General features: G+C 33.5%; 1 long non-coding RNA gene across 2 annotated transcripts in view; it reads right to left on the bottom strand.

Moving 5' to 3' along the window:
* Positions 1-17,113, bottom strand: part of LOC120890358 (uncharacterized) — a 478,106-nt gene extending 460,993 nt beyond the window's left edge. The window contains exons 1-2 of one of the 2 annotated variants that reach the window (XR_013436969.1): positions 16,998-17,113; positions 16,160-16,444 (exon numbers count right to left, since the gene is read on the bottom strand). This is a non-coding gene — a long non-coding RNA (uncharacterized LOC120890358). The remainder of the gene's footprint in view (positions 1-16,159; positions 16,445-16,997) is intronic. The other variant, XR_013436971.1, reaches the window with a different exon arrangement.
* Positions 17,114-23,167: the final 6,054 nt, after the last annotated feature.

The following is a 23,167-nucleotide window of genomic DNA, read 5'->3' as shown; positions in this document are numbered from 1 at the left end:
TTTATTCATTCATATAGGTTGGCTCCATAGTATGGCTTTTATAAATTATGCTGCTATAAACATTGATGTGGCTGCATCACTGTAGTTTGTTGATTTTAAATCTTTTGGTTATAAACTGAGGAATGGGATAGCTGGGTCATACGGTGGTTCCATTCCTGGTATTTTGAGGAATTGCCATACTGCTTCTCTAGTGGTTGCACCAATCTGCAGTCCCACCAGCAATGTTTGAATGTACCTTTATCCCCACATTCTTGCCAACATTTATTGTTACTTGTACTCTTGGTAATTACCTCCGAATGGAGTTGAAATGTCAATGTAGTTTTAGCTTGCATTTCCCAGTAAGTGGATGGAAACGAGAGACTATCATGCTAAGTGAAATAAACCAGCCCTCCAAAGTCAAAGTTCAAATGTTTTCTCTGATATACAAAAGGTCATCCAAAATGGGGCACAGGGTTGGGGGCACAGAAGAAAGAGTAGATACAGTGGCATAGTTGAAGGGGAATGAAAAGAAGGATGTAGGGATAATGAGAGACAGTGGAATGAATCTGACTTAACTTTCCTTTTTACATGTATGAATATAACATATATGAAACTCTCATGTATACCTATAAGACACTCATATAAAAAAAAAGAAAACTATAAGTAAATAGATCAGTAGAGAGAAGGGAACAGTGGTGGGGAGAAGAGGGAAGGGACCGAAGAAGTACTAGGTACTGAATTAGAACGACATATATTCCATGCTTTTCTAATTATGTCAAAATAGATCCTAATGTTACATATAACTTAAAAGAACAAACAAAAAAGATATCATTCTATTCACTACCATCCCTGAGTAAAAGGGGACAATATTAAGAACTGCAGTGAGACAGCAGGCATAAACTGACACCTTGGCCCCAAGCAAACCAGCATATATATTTGGCATGTCTATAAGGCAAAATACTTATTTTCTTTATGTTGAAAGAGATTATGTGCCTTTAAAACTTAATGATTATTTTTTTTCTTAGATCCACAACATTATTACTTTATAAAATAAAAACTTAGAACTCTAAAATTATCAACTGATCTTTCAAACCATAAACTATAAAAGAGTAGAGGTTTTTCCTTCTTGTATTATAAAGATTGACACATTATATTTGGTGAGTAAAATAATAAGGTTCTAAATGATTACCTTTAGTCAAATTAGAAACAAAATGTCTAATTATATGACTTTCTTATTTTTAAGTAATGACCTGTCTCACTCTATACCTGTTTGAAAGAATCTCAGCTATGACAACTACTGAGTCAGAAAAATAAAACTGAACAAAATAAAATCAAACTTCATACATTCCCTAGATTAGTCAAGAAAGACCAGGTTACAAAGACAGGGTGACAAAGGAATCCTGAAATTTCAGTGACTGGTGACATAAAATATTTCCCCTTCACTTACTATTCAGCATATTCCACTTAACCTTCCTTCTCTTCAATACAGCAAATTTACAAGCAGCATCTTGGGAATCCAGGGTGTTTCTGCCTTGGTCTCTGTCATCTCCCTACAGAGCTCCCTCATCACTATAGCAGGAGAACAAGGAGAGTGGCACTCTTGCCTCTCAGAGTCCAGGAAGTGAGGGACTTCTGACCACTCGTGATTTGCCACAACTAGTTATATGGCGCCACCTAACTACTTGCTTGGGGGCTAATATTTCTTCTCTTCCTTTGTATTCAAGAGAAAAAAAAATAAAATAGGATTTGGTTACTAGAGGTGAATTTTTTTCAGAAAGACCTGGAAGGTTTTCAACCAAAGTGATACAGTAACATTTGTGAGAATTTATTGTCCATCATCCTCCACAGCAATAGGATGATATCTCAAATACCTTAAGTTAAATAAATGATTTACAGAGAAAAGGCTTAAAACAAATGACTGAAGGGAGCCCGTTATGACAGTAGGGTTCATGAAATTGATCTAAATAAAATGTTTCAAGTTATAATTCCACTCTCTCTTTCTGCTTTTATACATGAAAAGAGGCAAAAATCTCATCACAGTCCTTTCTGAAAAGTATTCTTTATGTGTTTAAAAATGGTCATTCAGTTTCCTCTTCCTTCTGTTAAACATTTCAAATAGTCACTTAAGGTTCGTTCATTATAAACCTCTTCCAAGGAGAAAAATATCTTTATAATCTATGATTCACTGTACTAACTATATTAAATTAAAATGATAGAGGACTAATGTATGGGAAAATGTACTTAAAGACCTAAAGATATGATTAAGAAAATTTGAGGTAATGACTTAGATGAAAAGATAACTACTTCTCATACATTTAGTGGTATTGTGAGTTTTTAATAATGTGGTAATTTAAAAACTCACTGTACTATTTATTCATAACAGATGACGAAATAATCATCTTTGGACTTCTAATTTTTGAATTTTCTCTGATATTTATAATGTAATGTAATACAGATAAGCCACTTACATTCCTTTCTCACTTTATACTAATCTTAATAATCAAAATCAGATTCTCTATTTCACAATGCATTAGAAAAAGATTGTATCTAGTCGATAAAATTGAGCTAACGAGGTAGAAACTTCTATTTAAAGTTATCTTTTATTTTATTTTAAGGTCTACATAATTGACAGTCTAAACAATTCTAAATGTCTCTCCCACAACTTCTTAAGAAAGTCAACTGGGGCAGATATGGTTACATTAACCAAGTTTTCTGCCATGTGACTCTGACCTGAAGAGCAAGAATTATCCCTCAAGGCAAAGGTGACTATGTGTTCAGTTAGTTGTTTGCTGGGTTAATTTTGATAGTAAAATGGGAAGTTATTACTAATTTCATCTGGAAAACAGACATAACCTGGGAATTTTTTATAGTAATGTGTAATGTCTTCAACAGGATCCAACCAACCATCTTGAAGGGAACATAGAGACTACTTGTAAAGAATGATCTGTGTAAGATGATGACAAGTTGACACAATTAGTTCTTCTCTCCTGGGAAATAAAAATAAGTAGTTCAACCCCAAAAGAGGAACAGGACCAACTTCCAAGGGGATCAGTGTTTGGATGAGGTTACTGTTAAATTTAGGAGACTATTGAATCCATCTATGCATTCTGTTCCCTCCATGAAGTACCCTACCTTTAAACATATGAGCTTAGACAGCTTCCTAATACTGCAAAGTTAATAGTATATCTAATGCAATTGACTGTCAATCAATTACCATTGCACTGGAATTTCACTGCCTTGGAAGAGAATTGGTGTTATGAGTTTGGAAAGAAAAACAACCAAGTCATTGTTATCTTTGAGTTAAAGATTAGGTTTACAATGAAGTTAGAAAATCAAGGGTACATTATTAACAAATGTAGATACTATTATTAATATTTTCATTGAATATCATGCAATGTTAAGAAATTCCCACATCTTGTGCAAATAATATTTCATCAGGCATCATTAAGATTGGGCTCATGGTTCGAGAATATCTTGAAAACAGGATAAGTAAAAGAAAATAAATGGAAATGATATAAAAGAATTTAAAAGTATAACATAATAAAATAAAATTCTTTGAAATTTGTGAAAGTAGTCTAAATATGGGCTTAAATATTGGACTGACATTGTCAAGATCAAAACTATTAAAACAAAGATTTAATCTACTGCCATCTAGTGGGAGATAATTTCTGTTTATTAATTAGCTGCTGACCACAAAAAAAAAAAAAAAGAAAAAAAGAAAAGAAAAGAAAAGAAAAAAGTAAATAAAAACAACAACAAATAATCTAATTTTCATTTAAGGAATCTAAACAATTGCCTGCTCCAGTGGTTTCAATTTCATGGAGTCTGGGTCTGACAGTACCTGAAGACCCAACTGAAGTGCATAAGGCTTTTAGTTTCTCCCTCTAAACCAATCAGAATATTGTACTTTTGTCTGTTTTAGATTTTGGACTTCTGAATTGATTTAATTTTAATAAAGGATTCTACCTTTGAAAGGAAGAAAACAATGTTGAAAGACCTGCTCTGGTCTCATGCCCATTGTAATATAAAAGAAAAAGACAATAAAATGGTCTTCCAATGTCACACAAGTAACTAGTGGCATAGTCAGCAGGAGAACTGATATCTTCTTATTCCTGTTCCCATAGAAATACTTTTGGGGTGACAAACAGACTTTGAGTCCAGTGTTCTTTGTTTAATGGCACAAAGACCTTTTTTCACTTAAAAATTGATTATTTCCTCCATAGTTATTGAAACTAACCTGATCCTACTATGTCCCTCATACCTTTAGAAACCCAGTTGGGGACAGAATCACAAAATAAACATGTGGAAATGAGTTCCTAACTCCAAATGGTAAATATATTATGTCAAACACACAGGAGAGTTCGTCTAGAGCTCCCTAAAAACAATAATGAAAAGTAACTTGTGAATTGTGAGGCGTATTCCCTTAGTTTTATTTAATTTTACAGATGAGAAAGACATCCCACAGCACTTAAAAAAAGAAAAAAAGAAAAACTATCCCTTTTTAACATCATTTTATGTTTTCTAAAACCTAACACATCAATTCTGACAGGTTGCAGAGAAGTTATACTACTTGTGCCAAGTTAGTTTGTTTGCCAAGCTCTCCTGATCTCCTGTTCAGCAATAGAATGGTAAGAAATTTAAGAGGAAGCAGGTTTATGGGACACGATTGCTATTGTTTTGTTTTTTGAGTTGTCATTTTTGAATGCTAGGAGAAAAAATCTGATTAAAAGAGAAACAGTGATACAGGAGAAAGAATCATTAATGGAACACGGAGAGAGGAGATGCCACTCCCCAGGAGCAAGCAAGAGTATCTGTGACTTTGATATGCCTCACTTGAATTTATCACAACACAAATATTTTTGATAGATGACACTAAATACTATTTAATGTACAGTTTTCCTATATCATCTAATATAATGTGAAAATTTTTAATTCTAAAAATTCAGTTATTTTCTATATCTACCTTATAAATTCCTTCTTTTTTCTTTTTTTTTTTGAGAAACTCATATTTTTTTTTCAAATTATTTGTTCTAATTAGTTATCCATGACAGTAAAATGCATTTTGACACATCATACATAAATGGAGTATAACTTCTCATTTCTCTGGTTGTACATAATGTAGAGTTACACAGGTCATAAAATCATATTATGCATATAGAGTAATAATGTCTGATTTATTTCACTATCATTCCTACTCCCATACCCCTCCCCTCCCTTTACTCCCCTCTGTCTAGTCCAAAGTACCTCTATTCTTCCCCACCCTGCTTATTGTAAATTACCATCTGCATATCAGAGAAAACTCATCCTTTCGTTCTTTGGGATTGGCTTATTGCTTAGCATAATATTCTTCAGTTCCATCCATTTACTGAAAATGCCATAATTTCATTCTTTTTTTCATTCTCATATTTTTTTAAGTTAGCCAATCCCCCAAAACCAAGTGCCAAATGTTTTCTCTGATATAAGGAGGCTGATTCATACTGAGGCAGAGAGGGTGAGCATAGGAGGAATAGAGAAACTCTAGATAGGGCAGAGGTGAGAGGGGAGAGGAGGAGGCATGGGGTTAGAAATGATGGTGGAATGTGATGGACATTATTATCCAAAGTACATGTATGAAGACACAAATTGGTGTGAATATACTTTGTATACAACCAGAGATATGAAAAATTGTGCTCTATATGTGTAATATGAATTATAATGCATTCCACTGTCATATATAAATTAAAAAATTAGTTAAAAAATTTTAAAAAGAATATGAGTTTCCTATTTTATTATTAATTCAAATGTACAACACTCATGTGCTTAAATATGATATTGTTGCTTTCAGTGTTAAAAAACAAGATACTCAATGGTTCATCAAATGACACTTTAATATTATTCAAAAGGTGTATGAATTTTTAAATAGAGTTTGTGTAACCATGTTAATTTAAATAGAATAAAATAGCCAAGGATTTTCATTTTCTTTCATATAACTTTTGAATTTTTAAAATTAATAATTGAGAAAATATTACTTTTATAATTAGAATTCTTTTTAAAAATCTAAATTAAAAAAGAATCATGGTTCTTTTTCTAAGTCTGCCACAAACTTCTCTGTGAACTTAGGCAAGTCAAATTTCATTTCTATTTCAATCTTCCTGTGCACATTTGAAAAATAAGGGAATTAAGTGATTATCTTCAGTCTATTTCAAACTCTAAATAGTTCTGAGTTTATGATATGATCATTCTCATTCTGAATAAGTATGACTTAGTATATAAATTGTTGATTATTTCTTTTATGCTCATAATTCTTTAAAATGTTAGATATTCATAGCCTTTATGATGAAACAAATAACAAGACAGGGTGCTTCTACAGAAGAGCAGTAATTTGAAAAGCTCCAGGATGCATTTTAAAAAATGAATTACTTATCTTGGTAGAAAATGACAATAACCTGTCCTTCTCAGACAGGGAAAAATATTTTCAATGACAACATAGTGATCTTTTTATGTACATTTAAATGTTAGTTAGAAAACAGGCAGATATCAAAACTACTAGAATTTTGGTTTCCTGAGCTGCTTTTTACTAAACTGAAATATAAAAATCATAGGCAACTAGCACCATCAACTCCAGAAAGGCCTAATATGTAAAGTAAGCTAACAGATGAGAGAGAGAGGAACATACCCACAAGGAATTTATAGCATAAAGTTGACCTACATCATGGAACAGAACAGTTCCCTCCCCAAATCCCCCTATACACACTGCTGGGGATTAAATTCAGGAAACTCAGGGCTCATGCATGCTAGGTAAGCACTCTATCACATCCCCAACCCATGGATCAGTCTTAATAAGAACAGACTGGCTATAAAATGAAGCCTTCCTTTTTTTCAGAGCAATTTGCAAAAGAGAGCAAAATCTCACCAGTATAACTTAGGACAGTAGTTTCTCATTATTCATAGTTTCACTTTCCATAGTTTCAGTTACAGATGATCAGCTTTAACTCAAATATACTAAATGAAAAATTCAGAAATGAACAATTCATAAATTTTAAAGTGAATTCCATTGTGAGTAGCATGATGAAATCTCATGCCATACCACTTTATCCTACCCAAGATGCGAATCATGCCTATGTTCAGTGTATCCACGTTGTATACACTACCTACCCCTTATACACTTAGTAGCCATCTTGATTACCAGGACAACCGTTGAATTTTCACAATGCTTGTGTGCAAATAACCCTTATTTTACTTAATCATGGCTCAAAAGCACAAGAGTAATAATGCTGGCCATTTCATTACAGTATATTATTATAAATGTTCTATTATATTATTGCTAATCCTTTACCAAGGCTACATTATAAATGTAATTTTATCATAGATACAGAAATATAGGGAAAATATAGGATATTTACGATTTGAAATCTGCAATTTCAGGGATTCACTGGGGTCTTTGTATTAACCTAGGACAATAGGGGACTACTGTAAACATATAATATTCTGTCAAGGACATCGAGACAACACGTCACTTTGTCTATTAGCTTTACTTCTGTGTTCTTCAGTGCATACAGTAATGATTGGCACATACATAGTACTCAAACAATCTTTGTTAAATGGATTAGCATTCTGGACTCTTTCCTGCTATAAGTACTAATGAAATCTCATGCCTAAGTGTGAGAGTGTAAATCAACAATTATTCATTGCATGTCTAACATGTGTCAGCAGAATTGTCTATCATAGAGTAACTATATTTTCAAAATCCAAACTGAGGTTAACATCTATAAAATCTAAAGATGCTCATGAAAACCATACGTAAGAATATCTGAAAATGTAGTTTTATCACAAAATTCAGGAATTAATGCTTATAATATAAAGTGGTCACATAATTAATAAGCTAAAATGGGTCATTATTGAAAATGAACGAGGGAACAATCAGAAATTACCCTGGTACATCAGGAAAAACTAGAAATGTCCCTGGGGAAATATGATAATGGTCCCTCAAATAGCCAATCTGCTGAAGTCTTCATAAAGAATGGATATGTTTTACAATGGGAACAACCCCTTCTAGAAAATCAAATTACAGAAGTAAAAAATAATTGAAATAAGCTTAATAAAAGTTTTAAAGAATCTGAAATCAGCATGATGGAAAGGTAATAGAAAAACCTAATTCCATTGCAAAATGAATAGCTTTTAAGAATAGAAAAGCTAAATAGTTTCTAATGCACATCAATAGATATCCAAAACTACCTCTGGTAATATTTAATAGGATATTAGACAATGCTGCTTAATAAAAGGGGGGATCAGGAATTAATAAAAGACCATATTACTATAAGATAGACAACGTGTAATTTCTTTGCTTTGCTTACATGCATGGTTCAACCAATCACTATACCTATAAGATATTTTGACAAAATTGTTTAATCACCATTTTCATTATTGACATTATAAAAAAGCACAGAAGGGCTTGAAAGAAGTAATGCCGATCTTAATAGACAAGACAAAATTATAAAATCAGTACATAAAATCTCAGATATAATGCTATTGTATATTATTTCTTTTCTCTAATGATATCACAATTAGTTGTGTCATTACTATTGATCTAAAAACTATATACCTTTGAACATCCTTTTGCCTCAACAAAATTAGAAATCCTTGTTATTCTCTTCTCTTCTCTACTCAAATATGTCCAACTCTGAGAGAGAGTTAGAGGTAGAAGTAGGAGGGGTATGTGTGTGTGTGTGTGTGTGTGTGAGAGAGAGAGAGAGAGAGAGAGAGAGAGAGAGAGAGAGAGAGAGAGAGAAATAGGAGGGGAGGAGAGAGAGGGGAGACCTCCTATACTTCTTTTTTTTTAAATGCAAATGTCTTTAGTCTCAGTCATTACCTGGTTAAGGATAGAAAGCAATCTGATTCAATTAATTTGCTTTCATAATCCCCTGAAACCAGTTGAACTAATGGGAGTTTTGATTAGAAATGTAAATAAAAGCAATTTTGTCATTCTCTATTCTATAGAACATGTAATACAAGAGTTTATCTCCTCAGAGGCTAGCATTTTATTGAAATCCTATTGCTCTCATTGACATTTAAACACATTTGAACAGGCTTTACAAAGCCTATAGAAGAGGAAAAACCAAAGGTTACTTCACAGGTTCTCTTATTCCACATGATTATCTTTCTTGGGAACTAATTCCCATTTTATAATACAAAAAGTGAAGCTTACAGCAGTTATACGGGGTTCTGAGCCAGGTCTGTTTCCTGAACAGAATTCTTTTTTTTTTTTTTTCTTCCTAGATAAAATGGAGATTGCTATAGTAAAGTCCATTTGTAACAAGTATCTGCTTTTTGAATATTAGATGCTTAAATTGTAGGTTAACCTTTTGTACAGAATGCCACTTATGAGGGGTGTAGCCTCTGCTCATTCTAGATTATCCTGTTTGAAATATTAGCTTTATTGTGGGGCTCTGAGAAAAACGAGAATAGTGGTTTTGGGAACATTTACCTCTGACTTAAGACATCTCTTTTGTTTTTTGTTTTTTCCTAATATAGCCAAATACTAATGGAGGAAAAAGTAGAATCAATGAATTAAATAATATTAGTTGACTATAACTATGAAACTATACCAAATCTTTAAAAGAGTATTCAGTCTTTTAAAACAACCTTTTAGATAAAACCAAAATTTTATGGGATAAAATGAATGATTTTTATAAATTGGTTTGTTCAAATAAAAGGAAAAGCTGAAGAGGTAGATTAATAAATAGAAGCATAAATACAAGCATGAACACATCGCTATTATAGTATAAACTAAAACTGCATTAATATTTGTTTAAATTTTCTCTCCTCTAACCCAGACTCCCAAACATTCATCTTTATAGCACCATCCTTTGTAAAAATGCACCAAATCTTTATAATCTTGTAAGGTAGGTTCTACTGTGTAGATGAGAAAACTGAGGAACAGAAAAGTTATATAACTTGTCCAAGATTTTGTATCTCATCTAAAGTTTTGGAGTCCAGATTCAGAACCAGGCATTTGGTTCTAACCCATGTGCTCCTAACACTTCTATATGGTCATGTAGAGTTAAGTGCTCATTGAGTAGTAATTGACACAGTTTTCCAAGTTATTTGTCATGGTTTTCATTGTGTAAAAAATAAACATTCTGAAAATATAGACCTTAAATACTTGAGCAGTGATATACTTTCCTGGTAAGTTCAAAAAGCAGCAAAAGAAACTGCTCTATTGACCTTGATTCTTGCCCGCAAAGAGGAAATTTTTAGTAATATAAAAGTAAAAGACTATTGGGAGAAAAAAAAAATTACCAAGTTCTAAGCAAGGGAGGAAGATAAAGGGCACAAGCAAAATCACAACATGACCCTGAAAACTGCTAATGAGGTCTTTGCACCACATCCACTGACCTTGTGTCTCCTGAACACAGAGGGTGGCCTTGCCTCATCCTGGCCTCCTTAGAACTTCCAGGAGCACTATCTTGAGTTTTAGGTATCAAGAGGACAGAACCACAGATAAATTGGGATAAACTCAAATGAGAATCATTTGCTCCAAAACTATCACTTTTCTAGACTTTTTTCTAAGAAAGGACCATAAATTATGTAACAAAACTAAACATTTTAATTGTACATATATATTGATGTAGAGGATTGCATGATGAACATCAATAAAAATATTGAAGCTGGAGCTCATAAAACATTTTTAATGACTACACATTTTCTAATATATTGTTAAATGTATAGCATATTTGAAGAATAAATATTTTTAAAATTAAGGAAAGTAACTGAACACTGATTCATCCTAGAAAATAAGAAACTGTCCACACTTGTGTCTTCTCATTTGCTTTCCCAAAAGTAAACTGATGCTCTTAAAATCAACAACTTGTTGACTATGCCCTTAGTCCTGACTACAACATAAAAGCTAGATAATCTAGCATTAGGTTTAGGATTTATTTTCACGTATTCAGCAACTTCAAGATTCTTCTCTTTTGACATCCCATAAATTGCAATGAGTTCTAGACATGGATTGTGCAACCAGGACTACATTACCTTAAGCGTCTGCTTAGTCAGAGTCTAATGAGACTGGTAAGTGACATTCTGTATTTGCCAAAACAATGAGGATTGGTTTTCTAATAATATAGTTAGTAGAGTTAATAAGGAAATATCTAGAGGAAAGAGGAAATGAAATATTTTCTAATAATCATTTAGTAATTCAGATTTACAAAGATATTTTAATAATAGCATGACCTTGTGTTCAATTTGAATTTTACTGTTTTGAGTTGCCTTTCTGTGCATTACCTTCAGTGATCTGAATTACATAATTACTAAAACACAAGGAAAATTTTGACCTACCTACTATCAAATTGTGGTATAAAATACCAAGGTACAAATCTATAACATCTTTAAAAATGAGCAAGATAAATTCTTTATGAATGTTTTATATATGGCAAAACTTTTTACTGTTCCTATAGTCAAACATAAAATCCTGATTATTTAATTTGGGTATAATGATGAGAAATATGGACTTTCAAGTCAGAATCCTTGGTTTAAATTCCACCTTTGGTGCTTATTAGTCACGTGACTTTAGGAGGTTGCATAACTTTTGGAACCTCAATTTTCTCATCTGTAATATGAGGACAATAGTAATAACACCAATGGATTGATTTGAGAATTAGATGAAATAATATTTTATACTACATGGTATGGCATGTGGCATATAGCTTATCCTCAGTTTAGCCATTAATCCATTCTTTTATTCCTCTTCTTGCGTCAACCAGGCATAGAGCAATGTTGTTGGTCACTAAAAAATATGTTATAAGTACATGAAAGTATTCATTAAACACCTCAATGTATTTGATACTGCTCTTGATATTGACCACATCTTAAGAGTGAAATAAAAAAATGCCCAAAATATGCAAACTTTTTAGTTCAATGTCATCTATTCTCTTACCAGTTCACAAATAGTTAATCTGTCCCTTGCCTAATAGTTTTGTAGTATAGACAAAGTTCCAGTATTTATCCTAACTTTCCTAATTTAAGAATTACTTTTAGAATAAATTATTTTTTGGAATTATTTTGGTATAGCCATAGATTGGGATATTTTAAAAAAATGCCAACAAGTGAGGTACTATTTCTATCATTATTTCTATTTCACTTGGCACTAGTTCAATAAGCTTAAAATTTTCATTCAGATGCCATATTTCAAACCATAATGTAAAGAAACATTTTTCTTTATTTAATATGTTTTACATTTACTCAGTCACTTTCTGAATTCTTAAATATTTTTCTGTATAGAAGATGCTGGAAAGACTCCTACTATTTTTATTTTCTTTGAAAAGTATTTGTCTCTAAATGAGCACAAGTTAACTTTCAGTATTTACAAGGTTCAGAATTTATTTTTAAACTTTGGGGTAGAACTAAATACATCATTATTAAGATAACTGGAGACTTGAGCAAAATTTATAATAAGGTCATGGATATCAGCACAAGTAAGATTCAGAAAGAAAATAAGGACAAACTGACCACAACTAAATCTATGTAACCAATCCTGTAATTTTAGGTTGGTTAAATGAGATTCACTGCAAAGTTAATCTAAATATCAGGTTTCCAATAGAAACCTAGAATTATTTTAATGAATATTAATATAAATTTTGAGTTATTAATAACTGATTTTATTATTGTAGGATAATGGGAAAAATACACCTCAGTTAGGTCTAGCCTCCTTTTCTTTTTCCACTTATAAAGTGAAAAGGCCCACATACAATATTGGATTACATAAGTGAATGCAATTTTTATTAGTACTATAAAATTAGTACTATGTGAAGATTATTTGGTAGAATAAAAAATATAGTGATCAAAGCTTTGTGAATTCTAGACACTACTCTCAGCTATCCCGGGGACTTGAACATATGTATTTGGGGCAAGACACTTTTCTTCTCTAAGACTTGTAAAACATAAACTTTATCTGATTTCCAACTCTAAAATTTCTATTCTTCCAGATATAAAAGTAAACTTGTAGGGGAAAACAGTTTGAAGTAGAATTCTTATAACTTGTAGGGGAAAACAGTTTGAAGTAGAATTCTTAATATCTAAAAACAATTTGAAAAATTATTAACAAGAATATCACTGTTTGCCAAGAAATTAGTCTCAACATAGAAGTAGTAGCCCAAATTAAACTTATATAGATAAGTAATATAAAATCAACCCTATGTGGGCATTATGGTATCAGATTATATTTTGAAATCTCTACAAATGTACTCTTAAAAGATTATTATTCTGGTTTACAGGTTAAAATACATATATCAATTAGAACACTAAGAATAAAACTCAAGATTCCATATATTCTGATTTATTATGTTTTGTAGCACATTTCAAAGTCCAACATTAATTGCTTAACTCTTCCAAGTAATGAATTCTTCCATATCATTAACAGTAGAGCTGGATACTGTAATTTGCTTATCATGGTTGCTTTGCAGTTAATCTGCATGAATTTCATTTAAGTTTTAAAACACCAAACTGAGTTAGCTTAATTCAATATTTGAAAAATGAAATGATTCACATTTTCCTACAACAGTTTATTCAAAAAAAGCAATGAACATTTATTCTAAGCTTTAGTATGAAGAACTATTAAAATGAAAGGCATAGCATTGATAAGGGAAAGCTGACATCAACTGGTACTTGGTGGTAATAGTTGACAACATAATAGCAATCTGTGGAATTTGCATAACTCTTTCTCTGCAATTTACAAAATACTTACCACTCAGTAATTAAAATATGGATTTAAAATTTGGGAGCGTAATTTATGATTCTAAGAGCTGGAAGAGGAGGGTGAATTCAACGTGCTCTCTCTCTCTCCAAGGGGCTTTCAGCCTAGTGGCACTGATAATGCCCACATGGAGCCCCACAGTTAATACTGGCTGCCACAGATGCAATAATGGAGGTGGGAAGAGAAGGGTGGAGAAGTGAGTGATGATGGCCAAGACAATTTGGAAAGATTTCACAGAGGAGGGAATATTTAACCTAGTCCTTGAAGCAAAGAAGAATTTCAGCTGTTAAAAAAAACGGGAGGGTACTCCATACAGAGAATATGTCAGTGCTGGCAGCGTAATTAATTTTTGCAGGTAAGGAAAAACAGAGCAAACTAAGTGATTTGATCAAGGTAATAGTGAGAGAAAGAATCAGAGCCATTACTGGAATTAACCCCTGGTTCAGAATGGTTTCTGCTACATATCACATTGCCTCCTTCCAGAGGTGAGATAATTCCTCTACCTTCACAGCGATCTCCACCCCCTATTTATCCCTCCATGTTGCCACACCCTTTAGAGGACTTAGCTAGGATGTCCACAGGCAAACAGAGGCAGCCATGTCTTCATAAAACACATAAGATTCCAGCTGTGTCTAAAAATCAAACACACACATCTAGGTGTATTTTTGATCCCCTTTCCTCCCCATTCTCCATCATTTCAAAGGAAGGGGAGTTTGCACTGTCGCCACATGGCATGCTCAATAAAATTTTGATCCATTCCTTTAAATCTTCCATTTTTCTACTTCGGTTTGTCAAGTGTTCGTAATTCTAAGAAGTCGTAATTCATAACGTGGGGGAGGTTGCAGATTTTTGGCTCGGGAGGTTGTGCAGATGTTATTCCTTAAGGAAGAGGATCGTGATTGCCTATGTGAGTAATGGCTGCGAGTCGGCTAGAAGCCAAAAGTTCTCTTATACCAGAATGTATAAACCATTCTCCTACTGAAAGAAGGCCCCCAGTAGGATAATATATTATTACACATGATTCAAATTACAGGATCTGCAGCAGGGGAGCTCGTGACTGATTCAGGACAGTCGCCCCCTGAATACTGATGATGGGATGATGGAATGCCTCATGAATTAAAAGGGCCGTGGTTTCTCATCTAAATCCTTCATATGCTTTAAAAAGTGACTATGCCTATCATTATACTCTTTAAGCTTCTTAAACCAATCATGCACTGTTATAAAACCCTCGTCGATGTTTTTAGCATTCCATGTCTTTGTACAATTATATTCAAAGCATTCTTTTTTTAAAAAAAAAAATAGACAATGAAACTTTACCTTCCCTGCTAGAAAACTGTATCCCTTTAATGCCAATAATGCAATAAAGATACGACTTAATAGAAAGCGCATGAAGTATGACCCAGTTTCACTCTTTGGGATTTTATAAAGCGACCTGAAATCTTCACATGCCACATGTTCCAGCTTCTTTAAGTTATCTATAGAACAAATGACTTTATCCCTGACAAACTAAACACAAATGTACAAGACAAAATTGCGTTTCCAGAGGTTTTTCTGTAGATAAATGAACTCATCCGTGACTATTATTTCATGTGGTCTACTTTGGTTATATAACAATTCCATAAATTTGCTAAGAGTATTACATTATGAATGGCGATCAGGCATTTTTATAGAAATGCTAAGGCAGATGTTAAATATTATGCATTTTGAAAAGCAAACTGCTTTGCTGCAACATATTCTGAAATAATATGTAAGCTGGGTCCCTCAAGTTCTTTTCAAACTGGTTCTTGTGTTCAGTATTTCTAGTAAATGGATGCAAATCAGGTGCATTGTGCTGAGATGGGAAGGGGGAGATTTGTCCAGAAATGACCTCAGTTCTATTCATTAATAAAATGACATGTTGGCTGAGAGCAGTGAAGAATGAAATATAACAAGAGTGAACTTTCCTCCATGTGACAGATGCACATAAGCACTCCTTGGATAAAGCACTGTATGTAAAATGGCCACTGCAACATAAAACCTGGAAACATTAAAGTAAGCTCTCTGATGCAGATTGTTTGGAAAAACTGCAACTTCCATGGCAATGTGCCCCCTTATTCTCTGTTACCTTGTACAGTTCTAAATTCCAACTTGGATAAAAGCATGTATTTAGAAATAGGGGGATCGAATAAAATAAACAAAGGTTAAATTTTTTCTAAGAGATAATTTTGCAAGGTCAAAACAAAATAAAATTATACTCAGATTCACTTCCAGTGGCTGCAGACACCAACTGGGGTGGGGGGAGAGAAAAGTAAAAGGTATCTGAGAGAATGTAGCCACATTTTTGCATAGCGGTTTAAATTATGCCAGCAGAATAATTAATGGAAGGACCTGATATGGGGGGGGGGTAACAGGAAAGGGGGAAGGCTATGTTAAACAAAGTTCATTACTGCATGATGTAAATGAGTTTCTCACCAGTGATGTCACTGATTGGCTGAGCTGCAGAGCTGGCTTCGAGCATGGCCGGATTGGCTGCTAGCTCTTCTGGTGCCTGCCTGCTTGGGCAGCGGTTGAACCAGATACTTTCTGTCTCCCTTGTTGTCGTTTGAAGCAAATCTTGTTCAGCCCAGCTGTGTCTCCATAGTAGTGGCACCCTAAGAGAGAGTCTCCCTCCTGCTTCCCACAGCTCGTCTGTGAGGCGGTCGCTGCTGTGAAATACCAGCCCTTGGCACCAAGCCCAGACAGCGTTCTCAGATCCATCTATAACACACACATACAAAAAGAAAAATAAAAAAAAAAAAAAGCAGTTCTTTCATCTGAATTGCATCCTAAGGAGGATTAAGAAGGCTTCTATTGCTACTGATTTGTGTTCTTTCAATTTGATGGTTAAAATAGTTTTTGAAATACAGTATCTTCTCATCTGCAGTAGAATACCACTAGTTAAAATTGGTTAAAAAGATAGGGGGGAATCCCCCTTTCCCATGTTTACCTTGATTACAGAAAAATAATTCTTCAGTTTCCTCCTAAGCACCGTAACTGATGTTTTTGGTCCCCTACCAGAATTTTAAACTCTCACCAGATTTCTAATTACAGCCAAGTCATTATTTTCAAGTTAAGACATGGGATCTTAATTAGCATTCTTTTTTAGCTATGCAAAATGAGACAGGGCATGAAACAGAAACAATCTATGGAGAGGCAGAAAGAGAGAAAGAAAAAAATCTGTGCAGCTTTTACAGTTGAGCTGACACCCCCTTCTTCCCCGCTCTCCCTCCACCCCCCCTTGCAAAAAAGAATGCAGTCATATGAACTTTACCAGACAATGGAGTACCTACAGGCTCTCCCCTAGACAAGTCCTTTATAACCAGCCAGTGCTATGTGCTGCAGACAGTGGCCAATCGGCAGGCTCCTTTCTGCAGCAGGGACACAATAGGTGCATTGGCCACACTGTCCTCCTAGACCCTGACAGCAGTTCAGGTTCATTTATTGTACACTGGAAGGCACATATGTCTTTAATATTCACTGTGAAATTATCAGTGCGGCTGCCTTTATTTCACCATAATTACACCAACCTAATTACCGCGCACAAGCTGCAATAACACTGTTTGCACAGAGTGGCGCATAGGCATGCATGCCGTAAAAATATGCATGAACATGCTTGCTTATTTCAATAATAAAATCCACCAATTATTTCCTTCCCAGAGCTTAATGCTTTCTTCAGAATACTTCAGTGGATGTAGCCATCATTTTTCCCCTTTGAAAGAAAAAAACTATGTGTGTGTGTGTTTAATTTAAATATTATTCTAGTCATTTATTGGGGAGAGCGATGGGGGTGGAACTTAGTCAGCAAATAAAAGGTTATTAAGGACTTAAGGCATTTTTCCCGTATCACTAGGCATCAGAATGAAGAAAAAAGTGAATCTGCACGCATCACCTTAGCCATGCTCAGATGCCGATTTATTTTCAGTCCAACTCTCATGAGCATCTGCATATGCCTCATTTATGTCTTTTCATGTTACATAATTATGGCATGCCTTGCAACACTGGTTCAAAATGCTTGAAAAATTAATTTTTTCTTTATAATATATATATATATATATATATAAGAAAAACAGAGTTGGACACAGTAGTGTAACTGCCTGCATTTTCTTATTTTATGCATGTTGCATTTACATATTCATGGACAGAATAGCTGTTATGACCACTGATTCTGCAGCAGGAGATGAAAAGGCATGATCCAGCATACAGATGTATTAATTTCTAGGGGAAGAATGGCAGCATATCATGACCAGCAAGAGATGTTTTGGGGTTTCAGTTGGGGGCACCTCATTGTATAATAAAGGATATGGGTAGACGACCTTCCAAAACATATGTAAGTAAATGAACTCAGAAAGTAAAACCAATTTGTTTTGTTCATAGCCATTTCATCCACATTGTAATGAAATAAGCATTTTGAAATGGAGACTTTCAGGTCGGATCTTTGAAGGTAAATTGCATTTGTTTATGCCTATTTACAATATCATAAAATGGGATGTGCTTGGAAGCTCTATATTTTCTCAATATTTTATGATTTTCATATTTCTTATTCCAAACCAAAATGCTAAACATAAAGAACCAATTATTGCCTGAGGTAGAATTTCACCAATGTTTACCTGTATTTATTGGTGTGTTTTGTTTTTTAGCTCACAATTCTATAATCAGGAATGAAATTCATGCTTACAATAGGCATGTTAGGAGGAACTGTACAGATGCATGTATATAACATGCAATGTACTCATACCTGAGAGAAAATCCCAACAGTTTTTCATCATTATATACATTATATTTTCATCTTTTTAATTTTTGAAAATTTTCTATCAAAAAATGCATTCAAATTGATTGTAATTCTATAAGCATTTTTTAAAAGCATAGTTCTTCTGTCTATGCTTTCCAAAATTAAGTATTGAAAGAAGGGATGGGGAAATAATTTCTAACTAGGCTAAGAGATCCCAAAGCTCAATCATAAAAAACACAAATAATATAAGGAAACACTGCATGTTTATTATCGAACTGATAAAACATCCAAAATCAAAGATATAAATTAGTTACTTAATAAATAAGATGCTTCTTCCCTAGGTGACTGCAAAAAATGTTCAGACAAAAGCAAAACTCAAGTAACTATGTGCCTTACTCTTTTTGAGATTTTCCTGTCAGAGGCCAGAATTTCTGAATCTTTGATAAAATCTTGAAAATTTACCAGTAATAAAATTATATTATATAACCTCAGTCTTCTCTCTCTCTCTCTCTCTCTCTCTCTCTCTCTCTCTTCTCTCTCTCTCCCTCTCTTTCTCACATACACACACACACACACACACACACACACATAATTGTACATATATACAGATGGCTATCCTTTTTCTTCAAAAGAATGTCCTGTTCTTCTGCTAGTCATCTCAATTATTTGATCTCACATTGCTTCATAAAAGCTTTTAAAAAATCAAATAAGTCATAATGAGTTGCTAGTGGTCTGTTTTGCTAAATAAAAATAGAGATCAAACTCATATTACATGGATTTGGATTCCACAAACACATAAAATGTGCTTGGAAATTTTACTAGTATACTAAAAATTTTACTAGATATATTTTTATAAACAAAGTTAATGGATGGTCCATATCTGACCTGCTTAAGCAAAGAGGTATTTATAAGCAAAAGAACATTATAAATAAGGGAGGCCTTCCTAGTTCCTCTAATTTATTAAACCAAACAAGTTAGTCTTCCTACTTAGAAACATTCTGTCGTTGGTTGAGTTGTTAGATGTTCTTGAAAACAATATTGTGGGGTTTTTTTTAATAGTATTTCCTTAACAGGATTTACTATTCCTATCCAATTGCAACTATTCCAAACACAAGTTGCAAAGTATGAGAGTTTAATATACAACTCAAATCTGAAATAATTTCACAATGAAATCTTATTTGGAACCATTTTACTAGAGGAATTAGGCCTAACCTAACCTGTACTATAGGCAGGTTAATTTTAGATATGACATCTAAAGAAAATTAGTGACTAGTTTGCACATTTCAACCAATCATCCTGCCATTCTTTATTAAAATACAGTTCTGACCTGCTGCTGTCAGGGTATTTCTAATTGGTTGAGCTTTACTATAGATAAGGAATTGATGACCTCCCTTCATAAGATCAAAGACATGCATTTATGAGATAAGTGTACGGAGAATATAAGTGCCATCTGTGTTCCCAGGATGGAGGAAAGCAAACTTCTTTACCAAGATCAAAAGCATAACCTTAGATTTATAATCACGATGATCTCACCCAAAGAGTTAAGTCAGCACAAATTGGCTGTAAGAATGTGAAAAGCAGCCAATCATGTTAACTTTATAAATAATACAATGCATTCTATAAGAAGAGCCAACTTGGAAAGAGATGCAAAACCAATAAATTAAAAAACAACTTGTCAGTCTCCTGAATGAATCATTCTTTAAAAAAAATTTAAAAAGTGGAAAATATTCATAGTGTAATTAACATCAAGGAATCACTGTTTATATCTCTGTCTATGCAATGCAGTGACAAGCATTCAGAAGATAAAACAAGATGCAGTTCATCATCACATGGCTCTCAATATTTGGCAGCTTTTGTGCCCATAGATTCACAGCTTAAGTTTCAGTGTCTATATTTTAAATTCCAAATGTGCAACTCTTGAGCTCTTTAATAATGATCATCTTTTATGGGATATAAGAAGCATAACATTTTAAAAGTTGCTGCTGATAGTTTAGTCCATCCACGTTCTGTTTCCAAAAGATTCTTTTCATTGCATAGTTATGGTTGATTCTATTTATATTGGACTCAAAAAGGTTAGTAATACATCCCCTATGAGGAAAATCACAATACACTTCAGTTTTAGAGACTGGTTTTTCTTTCAAAATTCCCTGTTCTTTTTCCCCCATAAGATAGGCTTGTTTATGTGGTTGATATACATTTTCAAAATTTCCAGTTTGTTAATTAGGGTTGCTTTTTAAAGGCATACATCATAAGTACAAAAAAATCATGAGATCTAAATATTCAATTGAAAAAGAAAAGTTTCACAACAACTTGAACAGTCAAGGAGAAATGAAAAATTTCACAAAAAAATTGAATAGCCAAAGAGAAATATTCTATTAGAAAAAAACAGTCATAGTTTTCAGCAACTGTTAACATAATAGTCTATAATCACTATTATTTATTCTCTGATATACAAGGAGAAGCAGAAAACTTGGAAAGAAGAATAGAAGACCTTCAACTGAAAAATTGCCACCAAGCATCTAAAATTATTTCATGTTTTTCGGTAATGAAAAAAAAATTTAAGATTCAGAAAGAACTGAAAGAAATGTTCTACTTGAGATAAGGGATATGTCCAGAATTATATTAAGCAATTGTTACTAAATCAGTGATTAATAAGAAAGTTGTCAGATTGCATCTCATAATCTGCATGCAACAAAGGAAAAATTATTCACACAAACAGAACAGATGTGCAAAGGGCACAGTACTTCTTTATTAATTAAATATGATCTGATTTTCTTCATAATTCTGTTTTCAGTGGTAGTTAGGGGTACAAATGGGGAATTTAAATTGGCCCGTAAATTTATCTCATTACTTTTGGTTTCAACTGTTGTCTTTTGAGTTATTCCTTCTGTGGTAGATAGAATAATAGTGCTCCAAAATTGTCCTCATCCCTACCCCCAGAAACCTATATTATGTTACATATGGCAAAAGAACTAGGATCCTGAAGGAATTAAGCTTGCTAATCAGCTGATATTAAAATAATGAGATAATCCTAAATTATCTGAATGTGTTCAACATAATTGCTTGGGTCTTTAAAAGTGGAGAAAAGAAACAGCAAGGGAGTTTCAGGAATTTGTAACTACTTCTAAGATAAAAGAGATGCTAGGACAAGAGAGATGCAATATTGCTGGCATTTCACATGGAGCAAGAATTCCATAACAAGAAAGGTAGGTAGTGTTTAGAAACTGGAAAAGGAAAGGAAATGGATCCTCTCCTAGAGTCTCCAGAAAGGAACACAGTTTTTCCAGTGCCTTAACTTCAACCTGATGAGACTCATTTTTGACGTCCAAACTCAAGAAATTTAATAAATTTATGTTACTGTGAACTACTAAATTTGTGTTAATTTGTTTCAATAGCCATAGAAAACCAGTAAACAGTATCTTTTGATGAATGAAGGCTTTAGGACAAATACTTCTTCTCCAAAATGTTGAGGGAAAGATACAGACTTAGAGATTATATGAGACCACATGCCAAATTTTGCCCTTGACAATCTGTGCTTTGAATGTTGCTTTGTCTAAACCCCTATGTACCATCTACTGAGCTAGGGTATCTGATCCCACGGTTGGAGAATTTTGTTAGTTCCCAAAGCTGTGATCCATGTATCTGACTACATTTTTTTTTTTAAACCAGGCACAATATTCTCATGCTCCTTAACCTCTTAATTCCAGCTTTAGGCTCTGTTGGAAAACCAACCATTCAACACCAAGGCATTATCTAGCAGGGTATATGGGAATCCCTGCAGCTTCTGCAAACTGTGTGGTCATGATGGATTACTAGATTACCACTAGTCTTTGTTTTCTTGATACTTCATTCAAAGATTGCTAAAATCCTCTGTGCTGTTCTGGCATAAATATGACTATGGGGCATTCAAAGAAGATAACATATCTTTTTTCAATCCATGTCCAGTCATTCTCTGTGGCTCTGGGAAGTGTCTTCTGCCCTTGCCCCACAATTAGCACTACCAAAATTATCTAGTGGTACATTTAAGTAAACCCTCCCTCATACTGTAGATATTTCCTTTTATATCATATCTTCTTCCTTCATAAGATAGCACCCCTTGATTATCTTTCTTTATGGAGGCCAAATGGTATAATGGCCATAGAATAACTTGGCAAACATATTTTTCAGAGATTAAAAAGAATTAGTTTGTTATTTACAAAAATACTATGCCCTTGGACTTCTGGTTAAAATGGCAAACTTGATTCCCAAATCTTACTAACACTGTAGCTGTTCTTTTTCTTAAAGTGGTTAGCAGAAGGAACAAAGAAAAAACATTTTTTTGAAAATAGAGAACAGTCAAATGATTAATGACTGTTCTATTAAATCTAAGAAAATTAGAATCTAAGCTAGCAGTAGATAAAGTGGGATAGAGAGTAGAAAAATTAAGAGAATTCTTTACTATGCTTATAAATAACTTACTCCAGGTTTGTGCACAAATTATCCTCCTGCATTACAAAGGAATACTGAAGGCTTATTATCTAAAACAGGTAAAACAGTGGAGGACAGAATTACATACCTTAAAAAGGAGATTAAGGTTAATATATACATTGTAGATACTGAGGTTCTTCCCCAACCATCTTCTTCCCTAAATTAATTGTAAAAATGCTACCTTTCCTATCCTCACTCTCCAGAAGTAGCACTGAAAGACTTTATACAGAAATATGACTTTAAAA

Source organism: Ictidomys tridecemlineatus, chromosome 3 (assembly GCF_052094955.1).
Source record: "Ictidomys tridecemlineatus isolate mIctTri1 chromosome 3, mIctTri1.hap1, whole genome shotgun sequence".
NCBI classification, from domain to species: Eukaryota; Metazoa; Chordata; class Mammalia; order Rodentia; family Sciuridae; genus Ictidomys; species Ictidomys tridecemlineatus.
The sequence above is the reverse complement of the archived record's forward strand: the minus strand, read 5'-3'. Positions and strand labels throughout refer to the sequence as shown.